At 61.0% G+C, this 15989-nt stretch overlaps 1 protein-coding gene across 4 annotated transcripts in view; it reads right to left on the bottom strand.

Moving 5' to 3' along the window:
- The window catches only part of LRRC4B (leucine rich repeat containing 4B), a 38942-nt gene extending 23360 nt beyond the window's left edge, over positions 1–15582 (bottom strand). The window contains exons 1-2 of one of the 4 annotated variants that reach the window (XM_067719031.1): positions 2104–2297; positions 1682–1799 (exon numbers count right to left, since the gene is read on the bottom strand). The gene's annotated coding sequence lies outside the window, so the exon portion shown is untranslated. Of the gene's footprint in view, positions 1–1681; positions 1888–2103; positions 2299–15198 lie in introns of those variants that run through there. The other 3 variants (XM_067719032.1, XM_067719033.1, XM_067719029.1) reach the window with 3 other exon arrangements.
- Between the last annotated feature and the right edge of the window lie 407 nt (positions 15583–15989).

Below are 15989 nucleotides of genomic sequence, written 5' to 3'. Positions count from 1 at the left end.
AGAAGAGGTGAAAAGCCACGCCGGGAAGTCGCAATGAGGATCTGGCTCCCGTCCCAGCAGCCGCCCGAGTCCCCTCTCCACCTGCATGCACTTCTGGGAGGGGACCAGCCTCCTGGACGCCCCCCCCCCATCACTTCTCCCTTCAGGGAGTGTTTGTAGAGGCCAAGTTTCCCAGCAAGCCAGACTCCCTGCCATCACCCGCGGTCCATGCGCCTTGAAGCAGTGGCAGCGGCGGCAGCGGCTGGAGGGATCTGAGTTCGACTCAAACGGGGGATTTGAAGGAGAAGGTGCCAGACAAGGCAAGGGGGGAGGGGCCGGGTGTGGGCAGGTGAGGCAGCTGCGGAGGGAGGACACCGGAGACGATAACGGGGGAGGAGGAGGTCGAGGGTGGCAGGTGCTCGAGGCCACGATGGCAGCTGGTGGGTCCGTGCCAGCGGCTGCTACACGCAGGGTGGTGCTGGAGAAGGGGCTGGGGGGCCGGAGAGCCTGAGCCTGAGCTCTGGGACGGGAGTGGGCAGCGTGGGGGTCAGGTCCTCCCACCCGCGTTTCCACAGGACCAGAGACGGAGAGGGGGATGGGCTAGTCATGACAGTAACAATGAAAACAACAATAATAATGGCTCCGGAATTGCGAGTGTGCCCCTTCTCTGCGCCAGACCTGCACACGCTTTTTTAAGCGTCCTGGGAGCCACAGGAGGAAGCTGTTAGGATGCCCAGTTGACAGATGAGGCCGCTGAGGAGCACGGAGCTGGCTGGGTAGCGACAGAAGGGGTTTGCGGTCCTGGCTTTACCCCTCGGGCTCCCCAACCCTAACCCTTCCACGCAGCGTCTCCGCCTCGAGCGCACACAAACGCGCCCACGCCCGCGAGCTCTGCTCCAACACGGCCGACCCAAGAGTTCCCCACGAGTGGGGCGAACAGGGGGACAGAGGAGCCGTCTGCACAAACACGCACAGCAACAGCGGTGACAGGGGCGCGCCCTCGCACTCCCAGACCCGCGGACACAGGGCCGCCGGGCCTCCCCACCGCCCCGCACACGCACGCGCACACACACACACGCTCCCTCCCGCGGTTTCCAACATCATTTTAACTCAGATAAAAAGACATGTGCGCATGTCTGTGTGTCTGAACGCATGTGTGAGGGGAAGAGCAACAGCTAGACGGAGACACAGAGACAGAGAGAGAGAGATGGGGGTGGGATAGGGGGAGGGTTGGTCCTGTGTCTACACTCCAGACTCAGTTTTCTGCCTGGAGGGCTGGGGGCTGTGAGCGCCTCCATCTATGCGGTCTGTGAGGGCGGTGGGGTCTTTGCATATCCCTGAGTGACAAGGAGCGCTACGCTCTGTCCCCGTCCTGTTCCCACCTCAAGACACTGGTGATAAGCCAGCCCACACCCTCGGAGCCAAGCGCCGGCGCAGCCCCAGGGGGCCAGCCTTCGAGGCCGGGGAACCCCCAGACCGGGATGCCGCTCGGGCGGTGGGAGCCCGCAGCGCCCACCACAGGTCCAGACCCGCCGCCGCTGTGTCTCTACCTCCGCCTCGGTCCCCATCTCGCTTGCTGCCAGCCCGCACCACTGCCCCCCCTCCCCCAGGATGGCTTCTGCAGAGCCTGGGCCTCCCTCCCCTCCCTCGTCGCCCTCCGCCATCTCCATCCTTGTCTCCCCCCACACAGAGCGACACTCACCCCAGTGGCTCGGCTTCCGCTGGGCCTCTCCCTGCGCCCCAGGTCCCCCCCTCCGCATGCCTCCAGCCGCCGGGGGCTCTGCCTCCCCAGTTCTCCAGGGCTTCCCGTCGAGGTTGTGCTGGGGGGGGGGCGCAGGGGCTTTTGGGGTCTCCCCGCGCCCCCCCCTCCTCGCCTGTCGCCCTTCCCACCCCGCCCCCCGCAGGCCCGTCTAGGCCACTGCAGCAACTGTCTCCCGCCCTCCCTGCTCGCCTCCTCCAGTCTCTTACCCTCTACCTCCACTCTCCCCCACCTCCGCCGGCCTCAGCCCCCTGCTCTCTCCCTGCCCCTCTGCCTCTGCGCCCCGCCCCCCCTCAGGCCCCCCTCACTGTCTCGCCAGCCTTGGGACCACCAGGCCCCCCACTCCTTCTCCATCTCCTCCTCACTCTGTCTCCGTCCCCATCACCCTCTCGCAGGTAGGTCGGGGAGCCCGTCTCGGTCGGATTCTCTGTCTGTCTGTCCGTCTGTCCGTCTCCGTCTCCCTCGGCCGGGCTCTGTCTGTCTCTCTCTCTCCGCGATTACAATTTCTAGTCACACGGCAGTGCAGAGCCAAGCTGTGCCTCAGCTCCCTCCCTCCCCACCCCTCCCTCCTTTCTCGCCTCCTGAGCGGGGAGGGCGCCTTTCCTCCCTCCTCCTCCAGCCCCCCTTCTCAGCGCTGGAGGCCTCCCCCTCCCCCGTTAATCAAAGGCTCTGTTATCTAATTAACCCATTGGTTCTGGGCAGCCGGGGAAGGGAGGGGAAGTCGGGGAGGAAGGTTGAAGGCTGGGCTGCCCAAGGAAGGGGGTGGGGGGGGTGTCTGGGCTGTGCCAGGCCTGGCCTCCTGGCACAACCTCATCGGCCGCATAACCAGGCTGGGCCAGCGCTGACCCACCCCGCCTCGTGCACCTGCCCCCCAGCCCGAGTGCAGACAACCTAGTGCGGGCTCCTCTGCAGGCAGGCACTCCCCCAGGACCCTAGGGGCCCCCCAAAGCCCCCCACCACACCGCACAACCAGGCACTCTAACCTCCACCCCTGATACACCAGCGAACCTGGGCCCACGTCACCATCACCCCAGTCCTTCAGCCGAGGGCCAACCCCTGTTCATGCCACAAAGAAACCCATCCCCAGATGCAGCCCTCTCCCCTGGACCTCAGCCGTATCCTGCTATCCGCCTCCCGATACACTTCTGCAAAATGGGCAGGGCAGCGTCTTCCATTCATTCTGTTCATCGGTTTTCATCCATCCATCCATCCATCCAACAAATATTTTCTGCGTCCCTACTGTGTGCGGACACCGGTGTAGATGCTGACTAACGCTACCCCCACCCTCCAAACCCAACATCCACAGGCCCTCAAAGACAAGCAGCGATAACAGAGCACATCGACCAAGTGCCAGGGGGCCTGGGTTTCAGTCCCGGATCTGCTGTTGGTTTGCTGTGTGACCTTAGGCCAGTGACTTCATTTTTCTGAGCTGCAGAAAAATGCTGTGCAACAGGGATAATAATAGTATCTATCTCACGGGGCCACTCGGGGACTGGCTCAGTAAATGGCTCTCTCTTTACAAAAAAATGCAGATCTGACCACTTCTCATCCCCGCCACCATCTCCCCTAGATGATCACAGTTGCCTCCTCAGTTGTCTCCCCACTCTGACTCTCGCTCTCCCTCCCAGATGGTTCTCACAGGCAGCTGGAGGGGTCCTGACAGCATCCAAGTCAGATCCTGCCCCTCCTCCACTAAACAGCTCTCACACCCTGTCTCACGGGGTGTGAGGGCAGAGACTTCACCGAGGTTTAGCAGACCCCTCTCCCCAGGATGGGCTGCTCCTAACCCCGTTCACCCACCCACCTCAGGCCACACTGACCTCTTCGCTGTTTCTGGAATGGCGCGCACGGTCCTGCCTCAGGGCCTTTGCACGTGCTCTTCCCTCTGCCTGGACCGCTCATCCTCAGGCGTCCCTGTCCTCCTTCAGGTCTTTTCAGTGAGGCCTCCTTGCATCTCACAGCACCCCTACCCCACACCAGAACCTTCTCTGCTTTATCTATATCGCATTTGTTACCCTCTGACCTCTTAGAAGCCCACACACTTGAGTGTAAGCTCCCCGAGGGCAGGGACCGCGTCTGTTTTGGGCACAGTTTGGTTCCCTGGCACAGGGTAGGTGCTCAGTGAACATCGGAAGCATTAGTTATCAGCGCCATCATTTAGATCCCCCCCCAGTTTCCCCGCCTTCTCTCCTATAGTCACACAGAGACGCACCTGCTTGGCCACATGCCCCTCTCTGCACACCCAGCCCAGGACACACTCACCCAGCTGCACATCTCGGGCTCATCCCACAGACGTCCAGACCCCAGGGTCCCCTCCCATCCCAGGAGGCCCCTCCCATCGCAGGAGGCCAGCCTGGCAGACTCAGCACCTCCATACGCCGCCGCTGCAAACACACTGCCTTCAGCTCAATTTCTGCACCCACAGCATGCCGCCATCTGGCTGGCAGGGTCCCAGGTACTACACCGTAGGTCCCCAGGGCAGCTGCGTGCACCCCACTAAATGCAGGCCCTGAGGGGAGCCACACCTCAGATGCCACCTGTGTGGGCTACGTTCCAGAATATGGCTTTGCGCCGAGGGGACACCTGGCCCCAGTTACAGCCCCCTCCAGCACAGCTAATAGGGGTGCTGGCTAACCCTCTTCTTCTGAGCATGTTCTCAAAGCCAGGGGCTGTGCACATGCCTGACTCATACCAACTCCTTGAATAACCCCACCACCAGTGATGGTAACGTCCACCGTGCACCCGGCACCAACAGGGCAGAGTCCTGGGAGTTTGACTCGCATTAACTGTAGTTCTCCCATTGGCCCTGACAGGGGACCGCTCTCACCCCCACTTCACAGACAGGGAAGCTGAGGCACAGAGAGGCAAAGTCGCTTGCTCAAGGCTAAACACGCCGCTGGGAAGCGGCCCCTCCCTGGTCAGCCTCCCCAGAGCCGAGGGGCCCCAGAGACGCTCTAGCTTGTCGTGATAGCAGGGACAGTTCCCTTGGAGGTCTCCTGGGGGCCTGTTGAACTGTGACCTGCCTTCTGCCACCCTCATTGGCCATGGTCCGCCCCTGATAGTGACGGGAATCTCTGTTGAGCACTCGCTATGGGCCTAGGGCCATGCTTAGCCGTGCCCTCGTCTCCAGATGCTGGCTTCTTCCTGCGGCCCTAGGAAGAAGGCTTTGTCCCTGTGTCCGTTTTCCAGATGGAGAAGCAGATCCTGAGGGCTGAAGGTACTGGCCGATGGTCACACAGCCTGGATACAGGGCAGCTGGGATTGGAACCCAAGGCCCAGCCCTGGGCCAGGTCACCCCACTGCCTCGCTCACCCCAGGGCCCTGGGAGAAGCCTCAACGTGAGGGTCCTCCACCCCCACCTGGTGCAAGGGACCGAAGCAGACACAGAGATGCAAGAGGCCCCAGAGAGAAGAGGTGTGAAAGGCAGAAAGGGGCAGAGACACAGCACGAGAGAGAAACAGAGACAGAGACCAACGCGAGCCCTGGGAGGTGGCAAGGGAGAGGGAGAGAGGCGTTAAGGGGGAACAGAGGAAGCTAGAAAGCGAGCCCAGATCCAGGGGAAGGCGGAGGCACGGAGGGCCAGGCACTCGAGGCGACGGGCCGAGGCCCCGCCAGCTTCGCCGTCCTCCCCAAGTCCTGAGAGATCTCGGGCATCGTGCCTGAGAGGATTCAGGCAGATGGCAGATCGGAGACTCAGGGGCCCAGGAGAGGCGGGGTGAGGAGAAAAGAGAGGCAGGGAACATTCCAGTCAGGCGTACTCAGTTTTTTCTGGGGGAAGTTCAGGAGGTGAGAGAAAAGATAGGAAATTGACTGCCATCGCAGCAAGAGGGATGGAGGTTAGATCTAAAGAAGAACTTCCCAACTGTGAGGGACTGGGGCGGAAGTGGAGCCTGGAGCCAGGAGGGCGGAGAGACATCAAAGCCAGGGAGAGATGAACACTTCTCTCCCTGGATGTCTGTCATACGGGCATGGCCGGGAGCTGTTAAGGTGGGGGGAAGAGGGGCAGGGTACAGGCAGCACAGGCTTCAGGGATGGATGAAACAACTTCACACGTGTGTCCCTCTGAGCCTGTCCGTGTCCTGAATGCTTTTAAAATAAAAGCAACCCCAAAGCCCCGAGAATCGACAGTCCGCTAACTTTTGAGATAGAATCACCCTGGGAAAAGTGTGGCTCAGGCCCCTCATAGCTGCTGCGGAGGAGACAGAGTTGGGGGCTCAGCTCAGGACTTGCCCAAGCTTCCTGAGGCAGCGGTGGGCTGGGGAGAGATGACTTGCTTGGTGAGGGGGACTGTCTTCTCCTGTCTTCCCCCAACTCCCGACCGAGAAGCACTGACGGGTCATTTATTTGGTCTTTCATATGTTCATTTAACAAATATTTACCGGTGACTCCACCACCCCGAGTCTCCGCCCACACACCAGGCACGTTCCCACCTCAGGGCCTTTGCCCTTGCTGTTCCCTCTGCCTGGAGCGGTCCTCCTCGGGTCTGCGTTGCTCTCTCTGTCTCCATGCTGGACTCTGTTCCGTGCCCGCTCCGGGAGGGTTTCTTTGCTCCCCGCCCCCCAGCCCGTCCCTTACACTTCTCTTCCTTTCCTTCACAACCCTCTCATCAGCTGGCCCGACATTATATGATGGATAACGCCTGGTCCTGCGCATTGCCTGTCTCCCCACTAGAAGGTGAGCTCCCCAGGCAGGGAGTTTGTCTGTCTGGCTGCATCCCGGGTGCCTAGGACACGCCCGGCTCCTACAGAGCCTCATCGATACCCGCAGAATGATGGAGCGAGCGAGCGCCCCCTACCGCTGGATTCCCTGCCGGCGCCGGGGGCGCAGGGGCAGAGGAGACCTGCCTTTGTCTTTGGGGAGTTAGTGGTCCGGAGGGGAGACATACAAAGGCCGAGTGAGAGGGTGAGCACAGGGTGGAGGCCCTGGAACGTCTGCGGGAGGAAGTGATGGCAAAACAGCGCGAGGCATGCGGGTGAAGGGCGCGTCAGGCAGAGGGACCCCTGTGTGTAAAGGCCTGGGGGCCAGAGAGGCAGATGGGGGTCGGGGGTCTGCAGAGTCCAGCTCGGTTACAAAGACGTCCTGCTCCACAGCGGACTGAGAGGCGGGGGTGCTGGGAGCTGAGGGTGGGAGGCTGTGACAGGAGAGGGGCAGGGTCAGCTCTGGGTTGGAAAGTTCCCTCTGAGTGGACTCTTGGGAGAGACTGAGGCCGGGCAGGAGCTGGGCCAAAGGTCCAGGGAGAGAGGATGAGTCTGGGGCCGGGGCCACAGGGGTGGCGAGGAGGAAAAGAATGAAAAGATACTGACAATTTGCAAACAGTGGCAGAACTTGGAGATGAGGCAGAGGGAGGGGCCAGGTTCTTCTTATAGATTGGGGGTCACATTCTTAAAGCCAAGAAAGGGGAGAGGGCAGGGAAGAAGGTTGGGGAGAGGAGATTGGAGCGGTCCAGTCTTTGCTTGTAGGTGGCGAACCCGCTCATGCCAGCATCCCAGATGCTACGGGTGGTGGAAGGACCCGCAGCCTGGTTGCTATCGGTCGCTGGCTGTGTTACCTTGGGCCAAGCCCTCCCCCTCTCTGGGCTCCCATTTCCTCCTTTAAAACAGGACATCAGTGACAGTCAGCGCTGCCCGGGGCTGGGGAAAGGGGGCCCAGAAGATGGTCTGGTCAGCAAGTGCCTGGCAAACGTGAGCTGGGACGCGAAGTCTGCCTGGCGAGCGGGGACAGAAGCAAACCCGCTCCGGTCCCAGGCAGCTGCCGATTTTCTGCTGGGAACCAGAGCTCGCCGTCCCCGTTTCTTCGTCTGAGAAATGGGAATTGATAACAGGTAGCATATGACACAGGGCTGGGGAGGCAGGGGGTGGGGGGAGAACAGCAGCTGTTTGCCAGCCGGTGTGGAACCGGTTCAGTGTTTGAGTGGGTCGCCGTCCCCCACTGAAGTGCTATCCGCGCCGTTGGGTATGGTGGCCGCCGGCATATGTGGCCATCAAGCACTTGCCACGTGGTGTGAGTGAGGAGCTGAATTGCTGATTTACTTTAAATTAATCGAGAATTTTTTTTTTTTTTTGGCTGTGCCCTGCAGCACGCAGATTCTTAAGTTCCCCGACCAGGGATCGGACCCGTGCCCCCTGCGGTGGAAGCTCAGAGTCTTAACCACTGGACCGCCAGGGAAGCCCCTCTTTAAACTAATCTAAATGTCGATGGCCACACATGGCTGTGGCCGTAGTGGTTCCTGTAACGGACAGCGTGGTATGGCCATCCCAGTGCCTCCCGGTTCAGCCTCCGTCCTGCTTGGAACCAGTCCTGAGTCCCCAGAGCTTGGGCTCCTCTGCTCGGAGGCTCTGCCCAACAACCTCGCAGGGCTCTCCCAGGATTCTGGAAGGACTTGGAAGGAGATCAAAGTGAGAGAAACAAACTCAACTGAGAGTAGGGCACGACAGCCAGGCTGGCTCTGCCTTTGTCGTATGAAGCCTGCTCTGTGCCAGGCCTCTGCTGAGGCAGCCTTGGGCCCGCAGGGGAGGAACTACAGCAGTTCCACTTCACGGAAGGGCATGCTGAGGCGTGGTGAGGTCCTGAGTCCTCGTTGTACCCATTACCGCCCGGACCCAGGCAGGAACCAAGAGATGGAAGGAAGCTGAACACCCAGGGCCCCTGTACTGTGTGACTCTGGGAGGTGGGGCGGCCTCACACCGCCGCTGAATTGAATCCGCCCAGGGAGAGAGCTAGGACCTAGCCTGGTACTGGCGGTTCTCCAAACAGCGGTTATTGCCAAGGCTTCGCAGGGGTGCATGGGGGTGAGTTTGCAGGTGGGGAGGGCCTTAGTCTGAGCCAGCCTGACTGTGGCCTCCCGCCCCCCTGCTCCCCTCCCTGTCCCCTGGAAGGGCAATGCTGCCATCTGTTTTCCATCTCAGGGCGTGCAGAACTACTACTCTTTAAAAAAGGGGGGGTTCTACTAAAAGTAACCAAGAGCTGAAAACTCCTTGGACGGGATCAGTGTTCCTTAGACATCGGTGCACATCCAGGTGAGCTGAGCTGGGGGCTTTGTGAAAGTGCAGGTTCTGACCTGGTGGATCCAGGACCAGGCCGAGATCCCACATTTCCCAGGGATGCTGGTCCTGGAGCAAGGGGTCAAGGGTCCCCTAAGTGTGCAATCCGCTCCCACGTTCCATTTCCAGATGAGTAAGGAACCCTCCCCTCCCCCACCCTGTCTAGGGGTGTGCTGGGAGGGGAGGCAGACCGGGGTGAGAACCTCGATCGTCACTCGTATCAGACATGGGGCCTTGGAAAGGGGACATCGCCTCTCGTGGCCTCAGTTTGCTCATCTGTAAAATGAGGAAAAGAGCTAATCGGCCTCCTCGGGTGGTGGGGAGTCGGTGGTCCCCGTATCTGTGGCGCTGCTGAGCACAGTGTCTGGCTCATAGAAGGTCAATACAGCTCTTCTATGACTGTGACTATTCTCCTCCTCCTGGATAGTGTCACACTGTCACTTTAGGAAGGATGGACAGGTGGAAAGAGCAAGGGTGTCGGGGAGACCTGGGTTTACACTCTGACCCGCCGCTTTCTCACTGTGTCCCCCTCCGACCCCCCCCCCAGGCTCTGTCTGTGAAGGTAATGACACCTAGCTTGGTGTCATTACCTGTCCAGTGCTGGACACCTCAATGACAGTGTTGTCAGTAATAAATCATTAATAACAGTTATCACTTATTCTCACTGGTCAGAAGAACAAATCTTTTCCTCCTTTTTACTCCACCCCCCACCCCCCCTCATGTTAATCCAGTGTTTCTGGCTGGATCAGAAACACCCATTTATCACTGGGGGGGGACCCACAGAATCACCTGAAGGATCTTTGTTCCCCCCAGACCCAGCTGGACCTGGACTGGACACCCCCACCCTGGTAAGGAAAGTCCGCCGTGAGAATGGGCCTGGGTATGTCCTCTCCCCTCTGGGCATAAACAAGATCGAGAGGCCAGGAGCCTGTGAGTTACCAGAACTCCGATATCTCTTTTAAACTCTAATCTTCTGAATCTGTTATTCTTAACGATCTGATTATTGTTATTATCAATGATCCTAATTTCCACTCGGAGGGCTGATGGGCCAGCATGGTGCCCTCTCTGTTTCCCCCTTTGGAAAGCAGTGATCTCAGCTGGGGGAGGTAATCTGCAGAGTGGCCAGTGCCCAGGTTTGCAGTCCCAGCTCTGCCACTTCTACCTTGGTGATCTCGGGTAAGGGACCTCATCTCTCCCGCATCAGTTCCCCCTTTTGTCAAATAAGGATGATGATCGTGCCTCCCTCCCAGGACTCCTGTGAGGAGAGAACAGAACAAATCCACATGGAATCACCAGCACAGAGCCTGGCCCAGGGTAAGCGCTAATGAATGTCAGCTCTTGTCATCATTATCTCCGGCCCTGTGTTTGAGGGTTCCAGGCAAGTGGACGGCAAATCTCCACGTTTACCGCCTGGGGCTGCTCCTCTGGGAGAGCTGGGGCTGCCGCTGTTTTCTGACCTTTGTCACAGCGCTTGAACAAGAGCTCTGGGGCCTAAGCTCAACCCTCTGACAGGAGTGTGGGCTGAGGGGTCCAGGGGGACACAGCTGAGACAGGAAGGGAGTGGCCTGGGTCGCTGCCCCAGCCCTACCTCGCTCCCTCTCTGCTAGCCATCTGGGTCATACACAGGCTTCTCAACACCCCCACCAGGAGCCAGCGTCCTCACTCTCTGCAGCCCTCTTGAGGACCCAGCCGCCCCCTGGGATGGACTTCTGCCTGCAGGGGCGCTACCAGCCCATCTCCCAGGCCTCAGAAGCAGCCCCTCCCCTCCACCTGCCATGACAACAGTTGCATGTAGGTTTCCAGGCAACAAGGGGGCATCTTGGCACTCTTTTTACTCTCCTGCCACCCCCTCTCCGGCAGAGTCACCCTACTCTCAGGGACTGGGAAGGGAAGGGAAAGGGGGTTTCTCCCCAGCAAAGATGGAGTGTTCCTAAACTCAGGGATGAGGAGACTTCCTACACTCTGCCAGAGAGGAAACACAGACATTCTCCCTACACCCCAACAAGGGTGATGGTGGAGGGACTGCTGGTGGGGTTGAGCACTGTCATGGCACAAAGGGGACCCCTGTCATCTGCACCCTGACCCGGAGATGAGACCAAGTGAAGCCCCTCGTCCCCCGGAACATAGCCTCTTGTCCTCTGAGACCTGCACTGGGACCAGGTGAACTTTCAACTGTGTACCTGCCCTCCCTTCAACACACAGGGAAACCCACCCCTGCCTGTGGGCTGCAATCTGACCCACGGGGGACAAGGGTGGGGTCTGGGGCCCACCCTGGCTGTCAGCCAACCAAGGATGGGCTGCAACAGCACTTGTGTGTGCTCTGCAGCCTGGTGGTCTTAAGAGTCTTCCCGCCCTTGGTGTGGCAGGGAGGCAGGCCCTGGATCCAGGGAGGCCCAGAGCTGGGGCAAAACTGCCCCGAAGAATGATGGGGCAGGAAGGGCAGGCAGAGAGAGCCCCTGGCAAAGGGGCTCCGATTCTGGAAGAAAGTCAATGGTAGGAGTGTGGAGAGAGTGACGGAAAATAGAAAGAGAAAATAGCAGAGGTGGAAAACTCAGCTGACTCTAGTGCTGGGCAGGTAAGGAAGATGGACGAAGCAGGTAAGAACAGAGCAGGGAGGGTTGGTCCTTGGGGCACCTGAGCACAGGGCACTGCTACCCCAGGGGGAGAATTGTGCAAAAGCAGCTGAGAATCTGGAGTTTTGAGATAGAATTGAATATAACATTATATTAGCTTTAGGTGTAACACACAATAATTCAATGTGTGCAAAACGATCACCACAAGAAGTCTACTTACAAATCACCACGCGAAGTTACACATTTTTTTCTTGTGATGTGAATGAGTTTTCATGTGAAATTGCTAAGTTTTTTCAAAAAGTTGGCAACACATTAAACACTTTGAAAGCAGTAGGGGGAAATAACGCTCGCCGTCCACAGGACACCAGTGTAAGTGCTCAGGGCTGTGGGGAGGGCGAGTGCAGGGAAAAAGGAAGAGGAAGGAAGACAGAGGGGCGGCTAGAAACAGATGGCTGGAGGTGAGGGAGAGCGACAACAGAGAAACGGAGAAGAAAGTGCAGGGAGCGAGTGCGGCTGGAAAGAAGTGGAAAAGAAAGCAAGGGTAGACAGAGGAGGGAAGACCGGAAGGCACTGGGCTGGGGGGCGGGGTGAAGGGTTAGCCGAGGGGAGAGAGGTGGGAGATGGAGGTGCAGAGATAGAGACACGAGGTCCAGGTGACACCTTAGGACAGATGCCCAGCCGGAGAGGTCGGGGAAGGGAAGAAGGATGCGGAGGGTGTGATAATGAGAGGGTGCACTGTCCTATCGGAGGAGACAGGTGAGCCATGGCGGGGGAGAGGAGAGGAGCCGGGGTGCTGGAAGCGGCTGAGGACTCAGCGCTTCCCCTCCCGCCCCCCCACTCTGGCCATGCCCCACAGCACCTCGCCTGGAGACCTGCCTCTCTCCACCTGGCCTCGGTGCCCGTGCCTGCGTGCGTGCTGGGCCCTGGCTCCATTTTCCCGAGACGTGTCAAAGGCCCTCTGATACCTGACGTCTTAATCCTGCCGGAGCCCTCTGACTGACTCTGGGAGGGATGCAGGGCGGCTGCCGGGGCCCGTCCAGCACACACGGAGACCCCTCGCGCTGGGATGTGAGAATGTACCAGCAACACGCGGGGCTGCATCTCCAGAGCTCTGGGGCCTCCTCCGTGCCTCTCGATGTCCCCATGACACCTCTTTGAGTCTCTGTGAGTGTGAGGGCACAGGGTGACCAGGAGTGAGGGCCTCCCTGACAGGGTATCTCTCCAGGAGGTGCTGCCTTTGTCTCTCCCTCCGTGTCTCTGTGTATGAGGGACTGCGTGTGTCTCTGTGTGTCCAGGTCTTTCTCTCTGACTCTGGGTTCTGAAGCCAAGTTTGTAACTGGGTCTCTCTGATTCCGCATCTGGGTCTCTGGCTGCGAGTGAATGACTCTGTGTGTGTGTGTTTGTGCGTGTGTGCCCACGCACGTGTGCACCTCTGCCTACACATGCCTCTGTGTCTTCCTCACACGCTACCTCCTGCCCTCCAGTGATGGCTGACTCTCTCTGGCAAGTTGGGCGCTGTGCCTCTGGTCGCCCCCCCGCACCTCTCGGGTGCTGGAGTGCCCTCGGGCTCCTTCCCACCTGCGCCCTGGGTCTCTCCCCGTACGCTCCAGAGTCTGCGGCTCCCTGTGTCTCTGCCTTGCCCGGTCCCTTGCTCTGTGTGTGAGGATGGTGTGTGTTCCCCTCCCTCCCCTACTTTCCTTTCTTTTGGAACTTGAGTAACTCTGTGCAGGTCTGGCTCCCTGGTGGTGCGCCCTAACTGTGTGTCTGTTTGGGAGTGGGGTCCCCCTCTCTCCCACCCTCCCCTGCCTTGTCTGAATGTCTCCCTCTTACCTCTTGGCTGCTTCGCTCTCTGTCCCTCCTTTCTGAGTGTGTGTTTGAACACTCAAGTGCCAGGATTAGAGGAGACCCAGGGAAGAGCGGGAGGAAGGTGGGGAGGGAAAGGAGGTGCACGTTAGAAGCAGCAAGGAGACAGGAAGAGGGAGGGGCTGATCCTGGCCACTGCGGGGTGGGGGGAGGTTCTAGCGGGGAGAGGATGCTGCCTGCTGCCTGGACCGGGAGGGAAGCGACTCTGGCTATCCCCAGCTGCCGCTGGAGCCCGAGTTCCTGTCTGGCGGCTGCGCGGCCGGGACTTGGGATGTGAGGTGCATAGCAATGGTGCGCTGCGGAGGCTCGACTGCAGCTTCCAGCTGGGGAGGGCGTGGGGAGGGGGCTGAGGGGCAGCCCTGTGGCTCCCTTCCCCCCTCCCCTTTCCCATCTGGGCTCTCCCCAGGGGATTTCCTCACCCTGAGAAAGTCTCTTCCAGAAAGCAAGGCCTGAGGCTGCGAGGAGCAGGGCGGGGAGAAGGGGCCGGAGCTCCGGAGGAGCGGCAGGGGTGGGGGCGGGGAGAGAGGGGGAGGAGGATGGGAGTGGCAGAGAGACAGGACGGGCCGGGTGGGTGAGGGGGCACCATGGGCATCAGGACCCAGAGTCCAGGAGAGAGACTGGCTGGGCCCCTGGCCGGAGAGAAGGAAGAGCCCAGGGAGGTGGGGGCTTGGAAATGTGGGCGGGACCCTGGACAGAGCCTGGGTCACGGGCTCCCCAGGACTGACGGGGAGTTGGAAACAGCCGAGGGAAAGAGAAGGAGAGGTTCCAGACAGGAGGCCCCTAGGACTGGGGGGTCTGGGATTGGGGGATCCCATGAGGTGAGGAGACAGGGATGGGGGGCTCTAAGTGAAGAGAGGTCACAGAAGGGGGTCCCGGACAGAGCAGGATGTAGCGAAAGAGGCTGGGGTGCTAGGGAGAAGCTCCACCGGCCCCTGCCCAGGTGAAGGTCCTAAGCAGAGAGGGGAAGTGATAAGGGGTCCTGAGAGGAATCAAGGTGGCGACTGGGGGCTAGAGGAAAAAGAGGCCAAAGTTGCGATCTCCTGGAGAGGGGGTCAAGGGGGGATGTCTGGGGGTGAGGGGGAGAGATGGGGGATGAGGGGATCCTGAGGGGAAGATGAGGTGCAGTTAGAAGGTCCTAGAAGAGTAGGTATGAGGGTGGGAAGGCTTGGGAGGGCAGCAAATGGGGGAGGGGAGGTCCCCAAGAGGAGAGGGCTAAGGACGGTGGGAGGCAGGTAGTGGTCCCAGAGAGACACGTGCCAAGGATAGAAGGCCCCGAAGCAGAATGGGGTCAAGGAAAGGGGTCTTGGGAAGACGGAGGGGAAGGGGTTTGGTTGCCCATCAGTAGGGGGTTGGGGGACCCCAGAGGGAGAGGGGCTGAAGATTGGGGAGAGGGTTGTCTCGTTCCCCAGTCACCCCCTCCGTTTTTCCCATTCTCACTTCCCAAACTCCCCGGTTCTCCCCGGTTGCCAGGGCAACCGCTCCTGCCAGGCGCGGTCACCAAGGAAACCCCGTGCCCGCCTCTCCCCCCCTCCCCATCACTGGCGTGCCCCCCCACCCCAAGCAGCGGCGGTGTGGAAGGTGGGAGGGGCAATGGGGGGGGAAGAACCCGAACTCCCGCCCCAGAAAGAGGGGCCCAGACCTACACCCAGCGAGCCACCTCCCCTCCCCCCCCCGCCCCGCAAGCCTACATCCTCAGCCCTACAGCTGGATACACAACGACCGCCGGACGCACATTCCCCCCCCCACCCCGTCCCTAGGCAGCGGCGACCCCCGCCCCCAACACAGAACTAGCCTGGCCCGGAGGACCCCCACCCGACTACCTCCCCCACCGCCTGCTGCTCTCCATCAGGCCCCGCCCACTGTCCTCTGCCGCCGGCCCCCCAGCCCCGAGGAGGCCTAAGACCACGGTCCCCTAATTAGAGAATGCTCCCCCCTCCGCGGTTCCTCCTCCCGCCCCCGCCCGGGCCCTTCGGCGGCTACTCACAGCGAGGAAAGGGGCTCCTTCCGGGGGGCAGCATGCCCGGCCCGCGGGGGGAGGCCCCCCCAATGAGGCACAGGGATTTGGGGTGCGAGGCCCGCTGCGGGGAGGCGCGGGGGGCGGGGCTGCGTCCGGGCCCGGGTCTCTCGCGTTCTCCCCCCTCCCCGGTCCTGGATGGGGAGGGGGCTTCCGCAGCGGCAGCGGTGGGGTTCGGGGGCCGCGCTGCCTCCTCGCTCGCCCGCCCGCCTGCCGCCCGGCCCGGCGCCCTCGTCCGCCGGCCCGCCTTCCTTCTTGCCTTCCTTTCTTTCCTTCTTTCTTTCCTCGCTTCCTTCCTTCCAGCCTTCCTTCCTTCCTTCCTCCCTCGTCGGGCCGCCGGCGCCGCTCTCCCCCCACCCCACCCCCCCAGGCCCCGGCCCCGGCCCCGGCCCCCGCCTCGGACGGTGCGGCAGCGACCGAGAGCCGCCGAGAGCGGCAGAGACGGGAGCGGAATACTGATGATGGAGGGGGAGCGGGAGGGAGGGGAGGGAGGGCGCCGGGAGGGGGGAGGCTGCCCGGGAGGGAACGGAGGGGGGAGAGGAGAGAAGGAGAGGAAGAAGGGGAGGGAGGCAAAGGGAGAGGATGGGGAAGGGAGGGAAAGGGGGAGGGACGAGAGGGGGAGGGTGGGGGAGGGGTGAAGCGGTGGGAGAAAGAAGGGGAAGAAAGTGAGAGAAAGAGAAAAGAGGGAAGGAAAGAGCGGGAGGGAGGGCCGAGCGGGAAGCAGGAGAGGGAGGCACCGAGGGAGGAGCGGGGAAGGGTGG

This window comes from Pseudorca crassidens, chromosome 20 (assembly GCF_039906515.1).
Source record: "Pseudorca crassidens isolate mPseCra1 chromosome 20, mPseCra1.hap1, whole genome shotgun sequence".
Taxonomy (NCBI): domain Eukaryota; kingdom Metazoa; phylum Chordata; class Mammalia; order Artiodactyla; family Delphinidae; genus Pseudorca; species Pseudorca crassidens.
This window is presented reverse-complemented; position numbering and strand designations above follow the sequence as displayed.